Raw genomic sequence first — 26,760 nt, 5'->3', positions numbered from 1 at the left:
GAATCAACTTTTCTATAGCTTTCACTGAGAGGATCTAATTAGCATTTTAGGCTCTCTTTGCTCATGTGCAGCTTTCTTTAGAAAATGTATTAGTTCTATGAGGTTCCCCTAAGGATTCATAATACTCTAGTTTGTTACATGTACTGTGATATTCAGTGTGCCTTAATTATGCACGTGTCCTCATTTCAAAGCCTTTTCAGGGATCATGTGGGATAGAACAGGGGTCTGGCTGTAAGTTCACTGTCATGTATTAATGTGTAGGTGGTATTCAGAGAAGGATGTTTCTGAAGGCAATTATATATCTATGACTCCAGTATAGCAAGCTGTTACATTCTACGCTTACTAGTTACCCTGCCAAGGCAGAATGAAATTCACCATTGTGATACATAATACAGTATCTGTTATTTCTAAATAGTTCTTTGCCCTGGGAATGAAATAAAATAATGAGTGAAAATGTGTATCCCTTATCTTGAATAGGGATTGTTCCTTTCACTCTCTTAAAAACAAGAATCAAAAAATGTTCCTAAATCAATACTCTATTCCCTAACTATCCTATTAACACATTTACTATGGTGGGATCTTGAAGTTATACTGGTTATTATTTGAAGCTATAGATTTTTAGATAATATTAATTGCCTGCAATCGCATGGGCTCCCAAATGTCGGTGCACTGCCAAATCTGAGACATGATTTTTTCAGTTTTTGCTTTGGATGTAATTTGGACAACTGTGAAAGTGTATAGGGACATTGAACTAAACACACACACACACACACACACACACACACAGAGAGAAAGAGAGAGAGAGAGAAGTACGAGAGAGAGAGAGAGAGAGAGAGAGAGAGAAGCACATTTTTTTAAATAACTTCATTTGTAGAGGGATGATTATAAGAACTGACTTATTTAGTACATGTCACCATTTATAAGGAGAATATTTTCTACATTGCATGAGTTTGAGAATGTACCTATTTTAATTGTACCCTTTGAGTTGTATTCCTCTATGTATGATATCATCAGAAAATTTGAGTTTAATTTCTAAATACACTCTTTTCTTTTATTTATGCCTGTTGCAAAAAAAAAATTTGTAAGTTAATATATACTAACAAGTAACCAATTTTTGTTTTGTTATTTTACACAACTGCATATTTGTAGCCATATTATTATTAATGATAGCTTAAAAATATTATTCTCTGGGAACCCACTGGAATTTTTTATTATGAAATTTTTTTACCAAAATCTGATGTGTTTAAGTAAACAAAAGAAGGCCATCTGTCCATTATTATTTGAAATTTTATGTCTTCTTATTGCATGAGAGAACTAAGCATTTTATTTTGTCTATGCTATGATCTATATAACCCCTTTGTATATTTTTATTATAGCATTTTGAATGTTTGGTATTAATTTATCTGTCTGCTCTAGTGGACTATAATCCCCTAGAGTATAGGGTCTCAGTCTTCATTTTGTTTCAAGTGCCTAATCTAAGGTCTGGTCTGTGTCTTTTTTTAAATGTTTTCATCCCACTGATTGATTATTTCTCTTCCAATCCATTTAATCTTGACACATCACTTTAATTGGATCCAAATAATATTTAAGTATTTATGCTATAACTGCCAAAATGCCAATACAGTACTCTGAATAGAATAAATATTTGCAATGAATTTTCATTTGTATTTAATGTACAGGGAGAAGACAAAAATGGATACTAAGAAACACACACAATTCTAAATAATGACATACTTCACAAAAATATGGGATCATTACTTTCAGTTAGGGTAAGCAGTTCAATTTTTCACTGAAAACATTTGTCTCATAGCTTTGAATCTTTCTTATTTCTCTGGGCATCATAACTCCTCGTCTTTTTTCACCTACTAAAGATTTCTATCCCTAGCCCCCCAAATATTCCTCATGATGACTTTAGGTAAACATGAGGCAAATCATCTTATTGTTCTACTTAGAGTAGCTGGTATTTCCGGATAAATGTATAAACAAAGAGGAATTACAAACTGACCTTGATCTGCCAGATTATCAGTGGGGACTGACCTGCTTTTGTTATTGCCAAGCTGGAGAGTAGACATTCTCTGAGTAGTCTCTGAAGTACAGACTCAGGGTGCATTTTTCTCTCAGTTTAACTGGGGGAGATTACACCTGTTTTATTTAAAACGCCTTCTAAAGAAAATCCTAAATAGTGTGTGTGTGTGTGTGTGTGTGTGTGTGTGTGTGTGTGTGTGTGTATTTTAATGCTTAGTCATACTTCTGCAATTGAGGACACATGTTTGCTGTGGTTGAATTTGATTTATTTCCCTTTTAGCATTTTGAAAGACAGTGGGAGGTAGGATGAGAATATTAACTGCTTTTTGAAGAGAATTTAAATATAGTTACTGGGAGCTGAACACCAAGGGAGAAAAGACTTTCTACAATTTGCAGTGACTCTATTTCCACATAAAGTATCTTAAGAATGCTTTTTCTTACAAGTCCCAGTGAAATGTAGCTTTTCTTAAGTCACATAGTTTTTTTTTTCAAATTTAAAAAATCAATTTCTCTGATGTCTTTTAGATGTTTGGCTGTTTAATGACTTTGGATATCTGAAAAGATATGATTAACTAGGCTAACTTAAGATTTACCTTACTACAGGTGCTGAAATCACTGTATCATCGTCATGTAGAAATGCACATTCAGTAAATAAATATCCAAAGTAGACTAAACTAGTTCAATTTATTAAGTGTTATTGCCACTTTATGGAGTTGATATCAAGAATTATATTCTCCCATAGCTACTGTTACTACCTAAAATCTTTATGTTAAAACGTGACTGTCAGTATAATGCAAGAGCTGTAAAAGAATAACCTTCTTAGCATGGCTTCTGTTAAACCCTTGCTGATTGACTTTCCAGAGCCTAGTGAATAAAAGGGAATGTAGGTTGGGAAGCAGTTTTGGTTGACTATTTTTATTCACTGTTATGATGAAAAAATATTTTAATATGTTACTGAAATTTCATTATATTGAGAATATTCTTATGAATCCATTTAGAAGCTACATATTGTAATTTTTTATGTGTAACCACTTAGTATCTGAAAAACTGGAAACATGAGAAAGAGTTACACCTTCATATTTCTCAACAGTGTTAGCCATAATGATCACTGAGAAAGTGAACTTTTTAGTTTGATTTAATAAGGAAAGCATTTCAGACCAACATTTTTGCCCAGAGTCACCAAATAATTATTAAACAAATTTTTTAATGTTTATTTATTTTTGAGATAGAGACAGAGCACGAGAGGGGGAGGGACAGAGAGAGAGGGAGACAGAATCTGAGGCAGGCTCCAGGCTCTGAGCTGTCAGCACAGAGCCCAATGCGGAGCTCAAACCCACAAACCGTGAGATCGTGACCTGAGCCAAAGTCATAACCTTAACTGAATGAGCCACCCAGGCACCCCCAGAGTCACCAAACTAAAAACTATGTCCATTATATCCTTCAAAAGAATACTGCGCAGAATGTATTCTCTTTATAGAAAGATTTGATGCTAACTAACATGAAAAAGCAGTGTGTGTTGAGTAACATTTACAAATATATTTTTAAAGGTCAAGTAAAATTTATAGAGGATAGTTTCATGTCCGCTGACTCACTTTTTTTTTTTAACATAGAAATGCTACAGGTTAGGTAAGACTAATGGTATTTTGCAACTTCCATTCTCTGTACCCTTTCACTTTTATGGAATAGCTAAGATAAAGGTATTGATGCAGGGATAAGTTCACAGTTTTTTAGAGATCTGGTAAAGATCATTAAAGTCAGATTTCCTTTACATCTTTGTTTTGCTTTACCCAATTTTATTGGCTATACAAGTACAGACTACTAACAAAGCAGAACAGGCTATCCTTGAAGGATAACACAGCATAGAGGTATATTTTGTAATAAACAACTATGTTTGATGGATGGGTGTGGACAAGTTGGGAAGACGTTCTTTTTGTCACTTAATGGTGGTCTTATTATAAGCTAACAGTAAAGTTGATATTTCCTCCTAAGACTTAATTCATATCATTTTTGCATACCAAATGGAGAATGGGAGTAACTTGGTGAATAGAGGAAGAGGCAATAATATAAACCCCTGATCCTTGAGTGGAATGTAGGCAGCAGCCATGCCAAACTACTGTTAGTGTCGAAGCATTAGTGAGGCTGGCCTGGTGGGTGGATGTCTTTTCTTTTGTAGTGAGAGTTCTCTATTCTGTAGAGGGAGGTGATATCATTGGACTAATTCAGACTTTGATTTTTGGAAGTGCCCTGCAGCAGTAAGACATAATGGTAGGAATCAAAAGACCTAAGTTCTCATTAAGCCATGCCACTATTTTAGAGACCTTGAGCAAGTTACTTTGGCAGCTTAGTTTCTCCTGTAGACTGAGAAATTGGAACCACATCCATTCTTTGATGATGTGTTGTAGAAGAATGTTATGGATGATTGAGAACTGCAGAAATGACATTTTTCTCTTCACTTTTCACCTGATAATAATTTGTAACACATTGTAGCATTAACTATGTGCTCATAAAATACCTTTACTAAAATTTAATTTTTATATCTATACATGCATTACTCAATATTTAAAGATTTTCACACATGTAAAGTGGTTTTTTTTTACTCTAATACATGTGTCTATATAAATTTCAGAGTCTTCTATTTCTGTCAATGAATTTTATAAATTAATTTGTGGCCATCAGCCTGAGCTTCAGTCATGCATTCTTTTTTCATGAAATTACATCAGTAGATCAACTTTGAAAATTAGTGAATTTTTGCCATTAGCCATTTTCATTATTAGAGAATAGACTTTAGATTTTGAATTAAATTTTGGTTTTTTGTATGTGTGCACTTAATGCATGCATGTGTAAATTTTTATAATTGTTTCCTTCTTAATCATTTTCTTCTTCATAGCCTTTGGTTTTCTTAAACATAACTTCCTCATCCACTGATTTGTTTTTCAACAAATACCTACTTGAAGGCAGTTTTATAAATGCTGGATATGCAAGTGAAGAAGGTGGGAGTGGTTTCTGCCCTCATGGAGCTTATAGTCTACTAGCTGAGACATGGGATAAACAAATAAAAATATGTAAAACCCTATCTTTTTTTCTGAAATAAAAATTCCGTGTTTATAGTAATGTGTGTTCAATAGCTACACAGTGCGGCTATATCAATGAAGATATGACATCACTGATTTAACAGCATTACTATAAACCTCACTGAGCTTTTAACATTTTTTTATTTAAGGTTAGGTTAAAGAGCTCTCCTTTCCTCCAATCGTTTATCCTGAAAACATTCTCAGTATGATTCCAGTGTCTTTCTTTTTTTTATTAATACAAGTTGAAAGAAGCCGATGAGTGAACAAGAAATATTCAAGCATGCTCTATTCTAACTGATTTGTTCAAGAGGATGATTCATTTAATTTCATAAAGGCTCAGCGGGCCAGAACAGTAGATGACCAGGTCAGCAGAGGGAATGTAGGGGAGAAGAGGTCTGTGAGAAGGATCTATGTAACAAGCAACAATATTTAGTTTTTTAGAGCTGAAGTTCTGCTTGAGCAATTCTGATGTTACCAGCGACAGTCATTTAAAGAGCTGCTGATGCCTCAGGGAAAACATTTTTAAAGTGTCCTATCTAGAAACAATGTTCCTTGTACTGTGTCATATATATTAAAACTCCATCCCTTGCTTATATTACAATACTACATTCTGCCTGATTAAAACCTGTGCTACTATAATATGGGTTTCTTGAGACTGCCGATTAAATGTTATTGTTGAAATCTTTCCTCCTGCTCACACTGCTCTGAATATGATTGAAATAGGAATCACCTGGTAAACAAAACTGGAGAACAGATGAGAATGCATTTAAAAACTTTAAAAATAAAATTAATTTTATATAAAATTATGTACAATTTTAGAATATATAAAATCACATACATGGGTTACAAATATTCTTGATATCTTTATATTATTTCTTATAGAATTTAGCTCTGACTAATGACCTCAACATGCAAATGATGTCATATTCCTAACAAATTGTATGGCATTTTCTAATATTATTATTAATTGCCCATTGCTGTCCCTGAAGTAGATGATATATGTCTTGTAGTAGATAGTGTAAAAAAAATTTTTTTTAAATATATACATTGGGGATTATAATGGTGGTGGTCAAGCATGTACAGTTATTCTATTTAGAGATTTATTTATCTGGATTACAGAAAACAATACAATGCACAGCTAAAAAAAAAAAAAACCTCAGCTTAACCATTATCTTTAATTTTCCTTTTTTTTTCTTTTAAAGGAAACTTTAAAATTAAAGCAATTCAAGTAAATGCTCTATTGCAGGTGATAATTTTCAAGAACGTAGTTTTATCTTAAATGATTTATTTTGAAAATACATTCAGTTCTCCAAAGTAAGTCAGAGATGCATGCTTATTTGGAAGCTTTTCTATAGAGAACTAGGTGGTGCTGTTCTGTCATCTTTGTGTCTTAGTGACTTCTTTGGTCCTATTCTTGATTCATTAAACACTTTCATACAATGGTAAGTGCATTAGGTAAGATATAGTCTCCTTGTAGCATTAATTTTTATTAACCAAGTTTACATAGACCTTACATGTTTGCTTTCAGTAGTTTTTTCATACCATAGAAAAAACTTTCTTCCTAAGCAGTAACATTTATCATAGTTTACAAGTTCTTTCTTTCTTTAGGATTTAAGATAATCTGAAATCATCAGATATTTGTTATTAAGTGTTTTAAAAAATGTGGCCCTTGGATATTTTATTTGCCAAAGTTCTTACTATTAATTGATTTGGAATTTAAAGCGATGACATTTTTGTACCCTTTGAGTTGATTTAAAGTAAAAATGCCATAAATATATAGAAGTTCAAGGAAAACACTTTTATTATTTGAAACACTAAACATTGAATTAAGCCTTTAAACAAAAGAAATAAGAAAACTTCCCTTGAAAAGAAATTGTTTGCTTAATTTACTTCTTTGTAAGAAAACTGACCTCAATTAGGCTGTCAGTTAATCTTTTCATGTTTCAAGATATCATTAAGTTAATTGTGCCTCTCAGTGATCTTGTGGTACCCAATAGTCAGAAATAAAATAACACACTTACTTAAACCTAATTAACAAAAAAGTTACTCCACTGCCCATGTATACTTAGGACACTGGTATATCTGAGGTGTATTTTCTTGATAAGAGTTATATAACTCTTTTCAGATACATTTAGGTTTAGGAAATGCAGATAAGAGAAAACTGAAAAGAATTACAACTTTTTTGCATCAGAAATCTTCTCACGCTATATACAAGGAAATTCAACTTATGTTTCTTAATGACTTTACAATGCCTTTGGGAAAAAGTATATCATATCATTTATTATCCAATGAAAATATGGACGTAAAATAAAGATGAAGTACTTCAAGAGTTCTACTCATGTGACTCCTTGTGGAATCACAGTCGTATCATGCTGACAGGACAAAAGTAATTTCTATCCTTCTTTATTTCTGATATAACAAATCCTTCTTGGGTGCTATTTATGTCATAAAACATTTAAATTTTACCCTAATAGAAAAGTGAATGTTATTTAGAAAACTCTTTGTGTTTTCTGTTATCTCACAAATCTTATCTGTGGAAGACAGAATCAATATGGAATTTCAGAATTGTTCCATGGCATGCCATCTTACAATGAAGAGATAATCTCTGAGATGAACATCTTCTAGGCCAATAAACCTAAGTGAAAGTGCTCTTAGATTTCTGTACTCATGTCTGACCTTCGGGCCTCATGAAATAAAATGGAAGTCACAAGTATTAAGATGAATGCCGGTCATTGAATCCTTGTCAAGTAAGAATTCAGAATGAGGGAACTGTATTCAGAAATTGGGATTATTCATTCACACAGAATGTCGTGATTATCTATTAAATTTTCTAAGAAAGCTTAGCCAACTCTCCTTAAAATGTGAAGAAACCTAATAATAAGTAGATAAAAAATTTAAGATTATATAAAATGTCAGTATTTATGTTTTTGGTTTTAATTATTTGTATTATAATAAATACCATCTAGCTTTTAGATACTATCATCATGAAAGTAAAACTTAGACTAGAAAAAGAAATTATGAAATAGTCATAGATTTGCCATATTTACATGCTCAAAATTATGCAGTGTTTTTATGATAATGAATATCCACTTTTTGATCACTGACATTCTGGCAGCAATATTCAATTTTAACATGTTAGATACTAGATTTACAGTATAGAAAATTAAATGACACTATCATCAGACCCAAAGCTTTTTAGATAGCCTATTTTTTAAATATACCACACTTCAAATAAAGCATGATATTTGGTAAAAATATCTAAATCCTAAGTGAAGATATTTCAAAATTATTTTCCTTCCATAATATAGAAAGTATAGTTTATTTTACTGTATTTCTTAAATATAAAAAATACAAAAATGTATATTATAATTTTGGTGACTGCTTATTGTTTTAGAAGTAAAATCAGAAGAGAAGAGACTTACACATTTCTGGCAATATGCTTTCTCCTTGGACTGGAGCTCCAAAATTAACACCAAAACTACTCCTTGCATTTTTCATAATTTCTTGTGGTCATTATTTCTTGGAGAGCTAATATTAGAAAAAGAGGCTTTCTTTACAATTATTTTTGATGATGGTTAATCTCAGGCAATGTAGCATAAGCCATTGATTATTAGTAACCAGTGACAGCGAACAGATTACTTGGCATGTCATTTTTTTTTTTTTTTTCGAAGAGCCTCATCTTTCCAAATGCTCCTTTGGAAACTTCTGTAGAGGTTTCTTTTCATCTTGCCACATTTTATCACTGATGAAAGATTTATATCTCATGGATCTAAAGGTGTTTTTCACTTTAAAAGGTAGACTGAAGAAAAACAACAACAATAAGTACGGGATTTCTGGATTTATTTTGATATCAGAGTGGGAAAGCAGAATAGGTGGAAAAGAGATAATTATAAGAATAAAAGCAACCGTATAGTGGAAAGGGTGGATGTAGATCTTTCATACCTTAAGCATATTTTTCTTTCAAATAGAATCTCCAAATGAGGCTAGATATAAAGCTATAGTTAATATCAACAAATTAAATTGTTATGGACCCAATGGATACAGACATCCTACGTGATGAAAGAGATTAGAACAGAACTAAGTAAGAATTTTGGATGCATCAAGTCCAGAACCTAACTGTAGTGGGATAATACAGGTAATGAAAAATTCTAATACTGTAACAGGTAGGTATAATTGATATTAACCACATATGATTGAAAACAACACAGTGAATAACCTTTGGGGAAAATATCTTACCACAGACTTAATACACTCTCATGTACAACTTATAACAAACTGAGAACTTTCTAAATATATCTCCCCTAGTTGGCTTTGTGTCAACATCTAGTATATCTTAATTAATACTCTAGTCTTATCATGTTGGTATTAATATGACTGGAAGTGACGGAATACAACAATTAGAAAGTATTTGTGTCTTGCAGGTCAGGCCCAGGAGAAGCTCTTCCTAGGGTAGCTCTACAGTTTAAAAATTGTCAACTTTTCAAAAAGTATTTTATTAGTGGCTACATACGTTCAGAGGTGAAACTGGGAAAAACATGACAACAGAATAGTTCTTAAAAACAAAACAATTGTGGCGCCTGGGTGGCTCAGTCGGTTAGGTTTTTGACTTTGGCTCAGGTCATGATCTCAGTTTGTGAGTTCGAGCCCCATGTTGAGCTCTATGCTGACAGCTTAGAGTCTGGAGCGTGCTTCAGATTCTGTGTCTGTCTCTCCTTCTCTATCTCTACCCCTCCCCAACTAGTGCTTGCTCTCTCTTTCTCCTTCAATCAAAAATAGTTAAAAAAAATAAAAAAAAACAGAACAATGGTTTAAGTATTGGTTTGTTTTCATGAAATACTGACCTCAAAACAAAACAAAACTTACAAAAGCAGTCTCTACATTTAATTCCTAATATGTCAATCAGCAGGTGTTCTAAAGGGACAACTGTTTATTTCAAACTAAGATCTTTAAAATGGGAGAGAACTTGAGATTTTAGGGAGCTACCTTTACTTATCCAAATCTCTAAAATAAAATAAAAACTTTGGAAGACAATAAAGTCACTTAGAAAAAATATTATCTTCTCATTTTATTTAAACAAACAAAAGTGGTGTAAATTACAGAGTTATGATAAGCACTTAGAAATGAAACAGTTGTATTTGGTGATCAAAACATCAAGAAATTAATCTATGTGTGCCAATACTATAAAGTAGTCCCCTTGACATTATCTAAGACAGTAGCATCACTATCAGAAATTATCTTATTGTCTTAGTGTTTATATATTCTTCCTTTTCCATATAGACACTAAACTCTGTGAATACAGGAACATTGTTTAGAATACTCTCTGTCATTCAGTTGTTCATAATTTTTTTGTGCATGAACTGGTATGATGGTCTTGATTTGCTTTTTAAATCAAAGACTATTTTTAGCAATTTTCTATGGTGAACAGAAACCAAATTAACAGCTGTACTTCAAATATACCTAGTTAAGATGAGTTATAATTTAGTAGCACTCTCTAAGTCCTTTTTTAAAACATATCATGTTCCATCTTTGATTATAGATTATTACTTAAGAATGTTTGTAATTATGTTTTGTTTAGACTTGAAATAAAGCACAATACTGCTGTTGCTCATTTAAAACAATGAAGGAACATAGAGTAGGGTTAATTTACTTGCTAAAATGTTGTAAGAACATTTTTAAAAGTATCAATATATTGCCCATTTTAGCTGTTTATCATTGCAAGTTCAGGGTGTGTGTGTGTGTGTGTGTGTGTGTGTGTGTGTGCACATGTGTATTCTTTATATCACAAGTTTGTCTGAAGTCATGGGATTATAACTGCATTATGCGAAAAAAATAAAACCAAAGATTATAATAGGCCATAGGGGAAATTCTGCATAAGGAACTTGTTATAGCAAAATTGGATGAAAGTTTAAAATAAGACCTGCTGTACTTTAGATTTAAACATGATCTCATTTCACCCTATTTAAATCTTATTTCAGAGGCAGCATAGTGTAAGTGGAAAGTACAAGGGATAGAGCATCAAGAATTGAATTTTGGATGATGACTGGGCCACTGGCTCTCTCCATCACCTGGGGAAACAGCTCATCTGTCTAATGGTCAGCTATTCAGAGGGTGTTAGACTTGGATCACTTCCAAGGTCTTTTTTCAACTTGAATACTGACCAATTCAGCAGTTAAAACAAATGGCTATACTTTGCAAAGGTTAGGATATGATTATGTCTGTATCATTAAATGAAAGCTTTAATTAAGCAAAAGTGTTATAAAATGATGAAAGAAATTACTAGTTTGTTTATAACGTTCTGCTGATATATAATGTGGTTTTAAAATGCATGTACATTGGGCGCCTGTGTGGCTCAGTTGGTTAAGCGTCCGACTTCAGTTCAGGTCATGATCTCACAGTCCGCAAGTTCAAGCCCAGCTTCAGATTCTGTGTCTCCCTCCATCTGCCCCCACCCTGCCTGCACTGTCTCTCCCTCTCAAAAATAAATAAACATTAAAAAAATTTAAAATGCATGTGCATTGTATGTTTACATGTTCAAATATTTATTGACATTTTGGCATATTATGGATATATAAGTATATAGCCAATAAACCTGTTATATAATTTCATTTGTTTTAAAAATGCATGTGCATGTATAGATCATCCATTGCATTGTGACTTTTCACCCTGTTCTCTATAAAGAGAGACATGTAGAACTAGAAGAGGGATCACTGAAGAAATATTCATTTATAATACACTTCTAAGAAAAAATTTAATCTATTAGAAATTATCAGGCTTAGATGGAGAAACGAAGCTCAGTCATTCCAGGACTTCAATAAATGAAAATGATTTTACACTAAGTGACATAAATAATTGTTTTTTATATTCATTAAGGCTCAAAACAAAGACAATGTTCTTAAACTACTCTTAGAGCACTTTAGACTTTAATTAAGAAATAATTTCCAGGAAGGAAAACTAGACTTTAGAATGGAAAGTGGTGAAATACTTTCTTGGTGTCTAAAAGGATAAATGCATTTTTCATCTTTATTGGATGAGTTAAAAGTGTGCTCTCTTAAAGATAAAGTAGGAGAATTGAAGGGCCTCAAATCATGAGATAGCTCTTCATGAAACTGGTTTGCACAAGTTGTAACTCATCCAAAATTTCACTTTTATCAAATAGAATTTGTTCTTAAGAAAGCCAAATGCTTGTTATTTCCTTTGTAAGTATGTCATTAAATAAAGGTTGTATTGATTAACTTAGAGAGGATTTCATAATAACCTCTAATCATAATCATACAAAGAGTTAAATTCCCTTCATTACGGAGCAAGGCAAATGCAGAGTGTTTATAGGCGATCGAGAAGGTCAGTACTCAGACTAATTCACCGACAGCCCCAGATGCCTGGTTAAGCTGCCAACACAGTTGCTTTCCGAGTCTGCCAGAAAGTCAGCTGCAGCTGCAGGGAACATTCTTTTTTTTTTTTTTTTCCCACCCATTGCTAAGCCTGTGGATTTTACAATTGCCACGGAAAGAACTGAATTAGGAAATATAATTCAGGGCGATGATCACCTCACTTACCCTATTAATGTGTTTCAAATTAATTTACTGTGAACAGCAAAATATAAACAGAGAAGAGTGTTTTCACATGTGCATATTCTCAAATAATTCATGTGGTCACATTTTGGAAAGTAACCTGGTGAGACTGTCTTCCAGGTTCAATTCTATCCATTTTTGGGATTTCTAGTATAGGACAGTAGTAATAATAATAAGCAAAAGCACGAGCAGCGGCAGCATTTACTGTTTCATGTTTTATTTTGTATGGTTGTCTGCAGTTAGAGAAACATAACCACAGGTTACAGGTGCACAGGGTGTTAGTATGCTGTGTCTTTGCAATTACATAGGCCTGCTTGGGCCTCTGATCTTGATTTGCTGTGTAACTGAGCAAGTGATTCTACCTCTTTGAGTCTAAGGTATTTCACCTCAAAAATGAGAAGTGTGTATAAGGTATTGTGAGGGTCAATTAGTTAACAAAGCAAAATTCCTGTATCATCTTCAGAGAATTACGGGCACTCTATACATTATAGAGACCTTGTGAAAAAAATGTTAAGTGTTAAATCCAGAATTTGCATTAGGTCCTCAGAATTTTGGTTGCACATTGTTCAGCGGTATTTTGTAACACATTTTTTAATAGAGTATTATAGGCATTAAAAGAAAAGTTACTCCAGTAAGAAAGTTTGGAGAACCTTGAAAAAAATCACAGAGGGGCATGTGGGTGGCTCAGTCTGTTAAATGGCTGGCCCTCGGTTTGGCTCAGGTCATGCATGATCTCCCAGTTTGTGAGATAGAGTCCCATGTCATCGGGTTCTAAGCTAACAGTGTGGAGCCTGCTTCGGATTTTCTGTCTCCCTCTCTCTCTTCCTCCCCCTTCTTGTGCATGCACTCTCTCTCTCTCTCAAAATAAATACACTTTAAAAAAAAGAAAATTCACAGAAAAATGAAAAAGGATATAAAACTACATATTCTTTAACTTATTCTATAAATAAGTGTAAGGACGAAAGTAGCCATAAAATGTTTTAACAGCAGTCACTATACTTTTGGATAATTGAGCATTTTGAATATTCAATAGCTATAGAGACAACTTGAAGAGCATGCCCATAGTTGAGTATAGATAGCTTCTACTTGCCTATTTTTCTTTCCTTCCTTCCTTCCTTCCTTCCTTCCTTCCTTCCTTCCTTCCTTCCTTCCTCCCTTCTGTCCATCTGTCCTTCTGTCCCTCCTTCCCTCCATCCCTCCTTCCTTCCAAGTAAATGGGAATGTATTGCAAACAGTATTTTTCTCTTTTGAAACTACTAAGCATATTCCTGGAAAGAGTCATCTTACTTTTGTATAAATGGATTTCAGAAACTAATTGAAATCAAATATCAACAACACAGCCAAAAAATGTACTAGTGGGAGCTGTTGCCAAAGTCTGAGGTGGTCAAATTCTCTGGCCTTTCTCGTTTCAAGTACAATTATATTTTAGTGAAAACATTATTTAAAACCACAAGGGAAACCCTGCTCACACTGTCTTAAGTCTCCTTTTAAGCAGGTTTACAAAATATCCACAACTATTAAACTGTGCTATTTGAATAATCTAATCAAATTGTTAAATGGCCATCCTGGAGCTTTGGAGCTGACATGCTAGGCATACATTTGGGATATGAAGATTTGATATCTCCCCTCTCTATTGACTTTTAGCTAAATATGAATAGTGTGGATTTGTCTTTCCAATGGAAAAAGGATACTTTTTTTTGGTGAGGAAATAACTCTTTTTAGGATTTATCATTTTCAAGATGATAGAATATATTCATTGGCCAGTGTTCTTTTTAATTAAGTGAAATTTTCATTTGTGTTTTTAGATGTAGGCATAAAATGAAATCCATTTTTAGTATTTCAAAGTTAATATATACCCCTAAATTTAAAAATAGTGTTTTAAGCACATGTAACTATTGTTTTGATAATGATTTATGTAGATAGTCTGTTCATCAGCATGAACTAAATATCTGGATATAAAGCTAAAAATCCTGGATGGATATTTCTACGAAACATACAAACAATTGCAGTTTTAGGTTTTTATTATGTGATACACACACACACACACACACACACCATTTTTAACTGGGTATCATAGAAAAGGAAAAGATATGTGGGTATATACTGAGGAAAGGATTAGGATTGGGGTTATGTTAATTTTTTATTTAAATTTTTTTTTCAACGTTTATTTTATTTTTGGGACAGAGAGAGACAGAGCATGAACGGGGGAGGGGCAGAGAGAGAGGGAGACACAGAATCGGAAGCAGGCTCCAGGCTCTGAGCCATCAGCCCAGAGCCTGACGCGGGGCTCGAACTCACGGACCGCGAGATTGTGACCTGGCTGAAGTCGGACGCTTAACCGACGGCGCCACCCAGGCGCCCCAATGTTAATTTGTTAATATGTGAGTACCATATATAATATGAAGTATCATCTTTGCTCTTGAGTTTGAATTTAAACAATAATACTAGTCTGAAGATATGAATTGATTTCTTAATAGACAATACACAATTACATTTCTCTTCTAAAATAAAATACATTAATTATTCATCCCCCAAAGTATATCACACATTAAAATATGAAATGGTAATATGTTGTGCTAAAACACAGATAAAAGTTACAAAGCATACAATTTTTAAAAAAGATTGTCACTGCAGTTAAGAAGGCTCTTTATGGAACTTCTTTTGAAATGCAATACTTATACTTCCATAGGTTATATTTGAATATTAAAGCCTTGACATTTTTATGATGTTTCATTTTTGTGCTGTAAGACCACTACAATGGATATTAATAGGTATTTCATCAGTTTTTTTTTATTTTGTACCAAATATTTTAGAAAATACATCTTCTAATTTGTTAAGTGTCATGTTAAAAACAAATCCCTATAAATTAGTTTGTTTCTTCTCTTGGAGACTTCCTATCTACATCTATTTTTTTGTTCACAGAAAATACAGATTTCCTTATTTCTGCGTAGTCATTTGGAGTCTTACAGTTATGTCTGGAATTCTACAGATGCCAATTTCTAATAAAACAAATTTTATGAAAAATCCAATGGTTAACTTTTCAGAGTATGTTGAGGAAATAATACTTGTGTATTCCAAGGAAAGCTTTTTTTCAGTGCAGAGTTTTTAGAGGTGTCAGAAATCATCATCTACCTCCCTTTCTTTCTGCTGAGAGCCACACCGGGAATTAGGAAATGAAGAGAAGTGCTTTGCACACAATGGCCTTTAGTGAATATTATTGATGACTAGACACCTGCTAGGATGTAAAGGCATTTAATCCATATTATTTTGCCTTTTAACTTGTCAACTCAGACATGGCAACCAGAAGGGTTTTCTGTCAAACATTAGCCTTTGCATTGCATCACAATTTTTATTTTCCATTCTTGCAATATATATAAAACACCAGGGCTTTAAATAATATAAACATTTTTAGCTGTAGGAAGGTGAACTGGAAAAAAAATGTCTGTATATCAAAACATTCAGAGAGTGTGATATACATAGGTGCAATTACCAACTTCTGAAATTTATTTTTTGTAGAAAAATTGCCTAGCATTTTAAATTATCTTTGGAACTTTCTGCCTTCCCAAATGCTTTCTTCATTGTGATTAATCAGTGTGCTATTAATGCAACAGCAAGAATTCATTTTATTTGTCAATTTATTTGGAAGGATATTTTAAAAGGGAATGAATGCCATATATTTTCCAGAGATCAGACCGAATGATGTATTTCCAGGAGATGAAGACAGCATTTTTCTGCAATGCAGAAATCTTTGTGTGTCCCTTGCTTAGGTCAGTGTCTAACATATGGTAGACTACCAATGCTACAACCTGAGAAACCAGTTTACTGAGACAACTTTCAATGAATATAGTTTTTATTTAATATTTTCTTCTTGTGATAGGAATATAGATGTTATATTTCAGTATTTCAACTTTTGACCTTAAAGTAACATCCAGTATCCAGTATCTTGAGAAAATGTTTTGCAACTTTATAGGCAACTGGGAAAATTATTTTTACCATTTTTAATCGAAATCTTTCTATAATATATCATGCCTTCTTTTATAGAAATTGCTAAAAATAATTTAACCTTTTCTCGATGTCTTAGGGACATGTTAGTGGTAATCTGCTCAACTAAACAAGTCTTGCAAATATTTTTAAGTTTTTCTGCCTCTCTCCTAATTGTACATTATGCTTGCTTTTTACTGTCACTTCTTTGACTTCTTTCTACAATTTAATATTAAGAATACAGATAAAAAAGGAAAAAAGTGTTAAAAATCCACTTAAGTAATGTATTGATTGACTTATTTAATAAGGCATAAATAAGTTATAGTGCTTATTAATCCAACAAGTCTAGCTACCCAGGACTGAACTGTTCTTTTTTTTTTATGTTACAGCTCCTTATTTTTAACTACCTCTGGATAGCTTAACTGAAAAATATGTAGACATATAAAAACACAACAGGTCCAAAGACTGGCCTCATTAATTCTTCCATTCACCAGCCCTCTCCTAGCCCTCTGCATCTCTAGAATTCCCTATCCCAGTTAATGCCATCCTATCTGCCCACACATCTGTGCTATAAAGCACTTAATGCTGTTCTTAACTTCTCCCTTTCCCTGATCTTCCACTTTAACTTAGTCCACAATCCCTAACACATGGCCTTTCCCTTTCACCAACATCGCCAGGACCTTGTTTGGATTCTTGCAGTCTTTCATATGTACCATTGCTTCATCATTCATCAATCTGTCCCCACTCCCTCCCACCCTCCACAATGTCTCTAGGGTTACATTCCAAATAAGAAAAAATAAAGCCTGGTTACTTTTCTATGTAAAACTTATTATATACAGGCTCTCTTTTTTGGACACTAAAGCACAAACTATTGAGCATGATGAAAGGCATTCTTGTTCTGCCCCCAAATGCTAGCCACTTACTGCTAACGATCCCACCTCCTTTCTGAGAGTTCTATTTCCATTGAATTTCCAGAATTTCCCAAAGCATGTGTTTTAATATGACTTTAATATGACTTTAATGTTTAATATGACATAAACAATATGACTTTATGTCTCTCACATGCTAAATGTTAACAGGTTAGGAGAGTGTACTAATAACTTCATGTACTTGAAGTAATCTTGAAAAGTCATACTTGATGCCCAAAGCTTTTTCCTATAGTTAAATCAAATGGGTAATAAAACCGCAAACCCAGTTCTATATAGACACCAGAAGAAGGAAACAAAATGACACCAAAGTAAACAGATTCTGAGGTTTTTGTCCTTATGAGTTTGTGCTTTGGCCTCAGGAATTATTGTTCTATGTGTGATCAGTTTTTGAGATAACTACTGTACTTAAAGCCCAAGTTGTGAATTTTATCAGCCTATGTGTATACATACAGTTTTAATATTTCAATATTTAAAATTTTTGTAACCTTATGAACCATATATCATATATCATAATTTAGTATTTGAAGTTAAAAAAGGTATGGGCATTTCTGGGCAACACATATTTTAATTCTTAATCAGATTTATGAAATAGTCAAAGTAAGGTTGATTAAAGCTATTTAGGTACTACCTTTTTAGATAATATCACAAGATTTTTTTAACATACAAGTTTTGTTAAGCTAATATAATATAAAGAGTTTTAGTTTATATTTTGTTTTAAATATTTGAATCACTCTTGAAATTAATTTCTCATCATGGCTCATTAATAATAATTAAGATGAGTGGGGGAGAAAACTGCATGTTCACTGATGTTTACTTCAGTGATACAAAATTATTACACATATTCTATTTAAGATATTTTGATATTTATTTCACTCCTCCAGATATATAGGAAGTGAACCATAATGTCACTAAAAGTAAACTATTCTATAAAATATTTTGTTCTTTAATAAAAGCAGTTATTTTAGTAGCAGTGCTGACCCGATAATTGCTAGTGTGTCTAAATTGGATGTACTTCAGTTAATGCACCAGTAAGCGATGTACCTTCAATTCAATTAAAAGATTCTAATCTAACCTAAGAGAAGGTCTTGTTCATATTGACCGCTTTAAATTCAAACTATGATTTCATATTTTTAAAGTGGTCCAGCTTAGTTGACCCCATTAGTGGTGTACAACTGTTCTTTGGCATAGCCAGATGCTACTGAGTAAGCATTTCTAAAAGCTTCTCAATGAGCTTCATCAGACAACTACCATTCCCTAATTTCAAAGAAGGAAACAGACAAGATATTGAGTATGGAGGTTCAGGAAATACTAGACTGAAGTGAGGTATAATAAATAATTTATCAAGTAACCATAGGTATTCCATTGGAGATGAACTTGACCTTAATCTTTTTACTTGATATTAACTTTTTCTGCAAGATATTTATTCAAATTTTGTGAGACATTTGTGACCTGACTGGCAGAGGGCTTGCCTATATATATATATATATATATATATATATACACACACATATATACGTATATATATATATATATATATATACACACACATATATATATATACACATATATATATATATATATATATATATACACTTTTTTGTTTTCCTATTATAATTAATGTAATGATTGATACTTTTGTGTAATTTGTGGGGATTGTGTCTCTCTGAATTCAGGACAGTTGCCTCACTCCGTCTCCCACTACTATTATGGGGAATGAAATTCTCAAGTGAATATAGAAAGGAAAGTATTAGTGACCTACCCAGTAGGTACACCTATGAGTTAGAAAGTTGTTTCTGATTTTCTGATTGGAATGGATCTTGCATTTCTAAATTAGAGAGCAGATATAGAGGGAAGGTGAACGACCTCCTACCCACTTTAAGAAGGGTATGGTTGGGTCACTAACTGTATTTGGATTTCAGACCCATTCATTTTGTATGAAGTAGAGCAAGCTTGATTCTAACAATGGTTATGTGTATGCAGAGCCTAACTGACTCACCAGATGCCGTCATGTAAGATGGTGTCTTGTCTTAGTGTTTGTATTGGGAAGTTGGGAGACACTAAACAAGGAGCTCTGCCAGCCAGATGCCATTTTAAACTGCTAGTCTCTGTGTGGTTTCTTTGTTTGTTTGTTTGTTTTTTGGTTTTTGTTTTTGCAATGCAGGGTAAATTGCTGAGTATAAAGGATTTTCTCTGACATCCTGAGCTCTTCTTCTATAGGACTCCAAGTATGTTTCATCATAGTCTTCTTCACATTCTTAATGTGAATGTCTTGCCCACCCATGACAGATGTCGTAAAGCCTATCTTTTCAGTCTTACTCATCTTCTGTTACATAATGTGCCCCAACTTGGTAAGCCTTCAGTAAGTGAGGTAAATTCAATTAGAATTGGCTAATCTGCCCTGATTTTGGTGATCATGTAACCACAGTAGTATTAACTGTAATTATTAATGTGTGTTTATTAAAAGTTATGGTGTATATAGAACTTTCCAGTCAGCAATTCATATTTGTTTATGCCTAGCCCAGCTGTCTCCCTGACTCCCTAGACCATGCAGTGCCTTGCCATCTACTAATGTACCACAACTGTTCTGTGATGCATCTGTTTTCCTAATTGGTGGAACTGATAAGGATAAATGAGTCCAGTTCTCCCCTTGCAGGGGTGTGTATGCTGTCATAAACTCACTGAACACAGCCCTTGGCTGGAGTAGAAAGATGAGAAAGATCCTCCCTAAGGAGGGTCCTGATTTGGAGCTGTAACGACAGACAGGGGGCAAGAAGAACACATGAGTCGTGTTAGTGATTCTCCCATGCTTCCCATCCACTTATTGACTACCACACAGTCAGAGTCAGACTCGATGCTGCTTTTGCATTTCTGCCTGCCTGTTTCAGTTTCTGGGAAATACAGAGAGAGGAACATTTTCTTCTCCTAAAGTACATAGTAGATGTCCGATCTTAGTATCCTTGAATTGGCACCAGCATCCATGGTATACATTTTATCTACCGCTTCTATTTCCTTTTCCTTAAGAGCATCCCTGATCACATTGATCTTAGGCAAAATTCTAGACACTGCTCACCTGTAATTATGTTTGTAACTTTTTCACAGTAGAACACTTTTCTCTTTATAAACTCAATGCAGACCTGTTTTTTCAGATGTTTTATTCATTGCTTTATTCCTAACACCTAGTATAGTTCCAACATACAGTAAATTTTCAGTGAATATTTGTTACTATCATATAAAATTAACTCTTTTCACTTTAATTACATTCTTAGGATCTCACAGTATTGTTGCAGTAGTTTGTCTTAGGTTCCTTTGTTTGAAACCTTCATTTGCCATCTTTGAACATCCACATTTCTTTAGTTTTTTCTTATTTATCTACCTACGACTCTCAAACTTATGTTTAACTGAATTAGTTTGATTATATGGGTCCTGTAATTTAACTTTTGTGTACGCTTCAGACATTTTAGTTATACTGTTTTTAACTCAGCAACCATTTCCATACCTTTAAGTTCAATCATGAAACCTTACATTATCTATAAATTATTTCTTTACTCAAGTAAAGAATGTGATTACTTTATCTCTCCATCTATTGAACTGAGTTCTGCTCTGCCTAAACTTCTGTCTATAGTATTTGTAATTAAAAAAAAAAAGAGAGAGAGAATTAATTTAGAAACTGTGTATTGAATGCCTGCTATGTTCTAGATAAAATTCTATGTTTGGGAATATGTACCTGAACAAAAGACAAAGTGGGGGCAGGACAGTCAGTGTCTTGATTAAGTGCTATTCTTTGTTCCATATTTGCTATTTATGCAAGCTTGGAGGTCAAATGGAGTTTCTTTATATGAAAAAGTAGGTGAATTATACCACATCTGAAGTCTCTTGTGGCTTTAAAATTTAGCTATCTTTGTGTTAAATGGAAGGAGATTTTTAAAGTGATTTACATTTAATGTGAACAAGGTTGGCCAAAATATTCCATAGGGTTTTCACCTAGATATTAAATCCCTCTAGTTAGTTTGCCCTTTAAGACGGGTTTCATTATAGTTTACCTTAAACCTGTATTAGTTTTCCACCAATTATCAGGTTATAATTTTAAAATATGTAGTTATTTAAATAGATAAGACATTAACAATTAAAATTAAAATTAAAATTAAAATATTCTGCAAACTGCTTTGTAGATGTTTTTGTGCATTTATAATGGGTATACCATCTCTGTTGTTGGTAATGGTTAGGTGGCTTAAAGTTTCATTTGCATTCTACATTCTGTTTTTCTCTTTATACTTTTCTGTAGTGTTTATTTCCATATATTTACAAACAAATTGTGGGTTTGCTAATGTATATTATAAAAACCAATAACTTCTGAGTTGTCAATTTTCCAAATTTAGTCAAAATTAAGACTCTTAGTAACTTATGCTGCTTCTACTAAGTTGCCTGTCATTTTGTTTCTTTAGTTGTAAAGCTGTGAACTTGAGTTTAATAGGACTATCTAATTTGTAGAGTTAATGTGAGAATTAATTGAAATAACTTTTTAAAAAATTTAGTGGTTATTTATTTTTGAGAGAGAGAGAGAGAGAGAGAGAGAAAGCTCCAGGGGTAGAGGGGCAGAGAGAGAGGGAGAGACACAGAATCCGAAGCAGGCTCCAGGCTCAGAGCTGTCAGCACAGAGCTCAAACTCATGAACCATGAGATCATGATCTGAGCCAAAGTTGGACGCTTAACAAACCGAGCCACCCAGGTGCCCCTGAAATAACTTTTTTTTAACTTAGCACCATGTCTGTCACATGGTAAGGATTCTATAAATTTGAATTATTATAATTATTTTCTTTCCCAACTCATTCATCATTTCTCTATCTACCTGTCATTAAAGACATACTATAAGTAAAAGGTCAATAAAAGAAGGAAGAAAGCCAAATAACTTAAAAATAAGAGAAATAAACTAAGAACAAAATTTAATAGGGTTACAGATTCTTATGAAGACAATTGATGAATACTTAAGTGCAGTACTTAATTCATTGAATATTGTATATTCTGACAATCTTCATTTGGAGGAAGTATTTAATATTTAATGATCTCATTATATTTAATAAAACATGAGAGGGTATGGATTTCAAGAATATAATTCTATCCATTAACAGAAAGGTTTCATGTAAATGAGTATCTGTATAATTTTCCTTAAAGACTAAGCACATTTATAATTACAATATATTACAATGACCTGTAAAAACCATGTCTGAATTTCTTGGTATTTTAGTCAAGTTAACAAAACATTTTACCGAAATGATTTATATATTATTTTTATTTGAGCAATTGATTCTATATAATTTTATGTAATGATTTTGCTTTGGAAGCACTATTTTGATTAAGTTCAAAGTAGTTACAATAACTGGGATATAACTAAATTTTTAATATTTCAATATTAAAATATAAAACATTGATTTTAAAGTAGTTTAAGGATTTATTGCTTTCCTGCTTTAAAAAATTAATTTCTAATTTTAATTGATGTATTCCTGTAATGGTATCTGAAAAAAAAATGGCTCCTTTTGGCCTTAAATGACAAAGAAGCTATATGCTTGTTTCATTTTTTAAAATTATTTGTTACAGTACTAAATTAAACATACATTTTATAATTTTCTACTATATGTTTAATGAATATAATTTGGAAGAATTATCTCTTTATAGTAATCAAAGCTACTTAATCTAACATTCCTTGTACAGTTACTTTTCCAACTCATTTCTCCATTCAAAGAGAAAATCAAATGCAGAAATAATTCACTCATTAATTTACATGAACATGCAGATTTTTTTCTTAAGTAAGCTCTAGGCCCAACATGGGGCTTGAACTTGAGACCCTCAGATCAAAAGTCACATGCTCTACCAACTGGACAGCCAGGTACCCTATAAACTTACAGATTTTTAACCTTATTTTCTTAGATGACAAGCCACAAAGATGAAACACATCTGACACTAATTAGGTATTTTGTAAGTGCCATTTGATTTTTTATTGTTTTATTTAAGAAACAAGTGAAATAATATATAGTCATGTATAATAAGTTACCACTCTCTTCTTTAACATTCCATTTTGATAAATGCCCAAAGGAGCACACCAGACATATTTTTTACTGACTTTCATGCTGTTGAATGAGTTGAGATTTTAGTTATTCCAAGATATCTTATTCTAAGATGGCCCAACATGTTCATTCAGTTTATTTCTACACTATCTCGTAGTTTCCTCATCTGTGTTATCCCTGTGGCGTACACATCCTAGTATTTTGGATATCTATGGAAATATTTCAGGGTCTCTTTTATTCTTAAGGAGTTATAAACCTACATGGGGTTCTGAATTGTACAGAAACATTCACTGGACCAGAGGGCCATACTGGAATGCAACCCATATCCCAGGTCTAACACTTCTTAGGTTGCAACCTGCATACTAGGCCTATCCTGGGAATTAGCTGGGGGCAAAATTGTAAAATTGCAAAGTGCATCTGTAGTATTTGTTGACTTTCTGTACTGACTTCTCTCTTCAAAGCTTTCACGATCTTTCTTATATCATGAAGCAATTTGATAAACAAAATCAATCTCAAATCCTAAGGAAAAAAAAATAATAGTCCTGGTGTTTTAGATAAATTTTTAGAATTTACATTAAAAATAAAGCCTTTAGAAAATGCTGCTTAACATACAGAAGTAATAGTAAAATAATTAGTAAGTAGAAATTGAAATAATAGTAATAGAAATAATAGTAAATAGAAATAGAAATAATAGTAATGTAATAATACTATAATGGTAACATAATAATATATATTAGTAATATATAATAATAATTAAATAGTAGTAAAATAATTAGTATCTTCAGTAGCTGGATTGAGCCAGATTTTTCGGGAATTTTTTGTATCTTATATTTTAATGTAAGACTTACTAATCAGTAAGACTAACTGCTATCAGAGACCCACATTTCCAACACAAGGGTCACTAATATTTCAAAAGTGAAAAAACAAGAGCAAAAACAAAACCTTGGTCTGTTATGACAACAGGTGGAGTGAATATGAGAATTTGTGCAAGAGGTAGAAGTGGAGAGGAGCAGGCATTTTAGATAGTGAATGTCCTGTCCCTGAAATTGAGGTTGATTTTTGTATTTAGACTGGACGTTGAATGTTGTCAATCCTGGATGTAAGGTTAAGTAATCTCAGTAACTCCAGTAATTTCAACTCTTAAAAAACTGGAACCAATCTAACTTAAGGGGAAAAAAAAAACAAAACTGTTGTGAAACTAGAGAGTCTTATCATTTACCCAGGCTGGTTCAATATCCTACCACTATTTCTAGGGGTGGATCTATTTATCAGTCCTAGAAGGAACACAGATTTGGAGAAGAGATTCCTAAAAGAAAGGGGTTAGTTACAAAAAAAGAAATAAAAATGCTCCTGTCCAGCATCTAATGTATTGATTAATATTTTGAATCCTCCCAGTATGGTTAGGTAATGGAAGCCACCCTAATGATCAAAGCACTAACTGGCTCCCAGATCACATGGGAGTAATTTTCTGGACATTAGGAGAAAAGAGATAGTACATATTGTAGGAGAAGAAGTGGTGGTAACAGTTAAGATAAGGTCACTGAATTTCCTATTTGTGACTATTATAGGGTCAGCTTTAAAGGGTAGTTCTTGAACTGCATACTGGTGGTCAGTGATGCACATTAGGGAAAGGACAGAAAGTCAACGGTGTGGGTTTTCCATGGAAAACACCTTGACTCCATCTTCCTGATGTGAAAATCTGAAATCCATTATCAGAAGCACACTGGCTTATATGAACTGTCATTTTTACTTTCAGGAATGCTCTAAAAGGAGTTAGGTTGCTTTATTTAGCTCATTCTATGCTTGGTAGCCTTAGGGACCAGAACAAAGAATGAACTATGACCCTTGTTTCTTGCTATTATCTCTAAGTGCACCTTAATGTGACACTAAATATTAATGTCATAATAGGAATTGCAACACAAAAGTAACAAAATTAAGGTTAAAATTATTTTCTCCTGTTAAAATCATATATTATTAGTGATACGCCCACCAAATAGTACCTATTCTTTGAAATTGTTATACTTGTTCAGAAGCTTGCAAATTAGTGTAAACTCGGGACTTGCTGAATCTCCTTTCAGCATTATGAGATTCCAGAAAATGTGAATAGGATGTTTCAGTTGTTAGGTAATTTTCCAGATGCCTTTTTTTGTGTGTGCTTAGATAATTCAAATGGCTTCCTTTCAACACTTCAAGCTTGTCATGTACACTATATTAGAGTGTGTAACATTTTTGAAGGAATTTGGCACAGACATCAAATTTCCACTTTAACTCTCTCTAACTTTGAAGAGTGCCTGCCAAGATCCGTATAAATCCATCCTAATAAATTTATAAGTTAAAATTTACTTAAATATTTTTTTGTGGCTTGGTATTTTATATTAATATTTTTTTTACATAAACAAAAATTTAACTTCTAGATTGCCTTTATTCCTTTTTTTTCCCCCATATAAACCCAATACTTAATTCTTTTACATCTGCTGTCCTGGAGCTCATTTAAGCGTTGATCTTTAAACAATGTATATGCTTCTAATTTCATTGATTTTTGCTTGTTTGTTTCAAGTTTATTTAAATTCTAGTTAGTTAACATATAGTGTCATATTGGTTTCAGAGGTTGAAAATTATGATTCATTACTTACATATAACACCCCATGCTCATCACAAGTGCCCTCCTTAACACCCATCACCCATTTAGCTCAACCCCACCCAGCACCCCTCCAGCAACCCTTAGTTTGTTCCTACGGGTAAGAGTCTCTTAATGGTTTGCCTCCCTTTTTTTTCCCTGTCCCTTTTTCATCTGTTTTGTTTCTTAAATTCCACATGAGTGAAATCATATGGTTTCCTTTATTTCAAATGTCAATATTGTATATGTTGCAATAACAGTAGTTTAATTAGATATGGTTTTTGCTGTTATTTTGAATAAATACATATAGACTATAGCAAACTTCAACTTTTGCAAATGACAAAGACAGCACTGATTCATTATACGTGATCATTTATTAAGGCGCACTTTTAAAAGCTTGGTTTCCATAGATATTTCTGTGTCCTTAGGTAAGTAGGATGGTAGTTAAAATTCCCCTAAAGTCTGTAATTTGGACACTTAAGATTTAGATTAAATTTCAGTCTTTGTTTT

Source organism: Lynx rufus, unplaced genomic scaffold (genome assembly GCF_022079265.1).
Source record: "Lynx rufus isolate CCGP_SWC_20201006 ecotype Redwood Valley unplaced genomic scaffold, mLynRuf1.p SCAF_5, whole genome shotgun sequence".
Classification (NCBI taxonomy): Eukaryota; Metazoa; Chordata; class Mammalia; order Carnivora; family Felidae; genus Lynx; species Lynx rufus.
Note: the sequence above shows the minus strand (reverse complement) of the source record.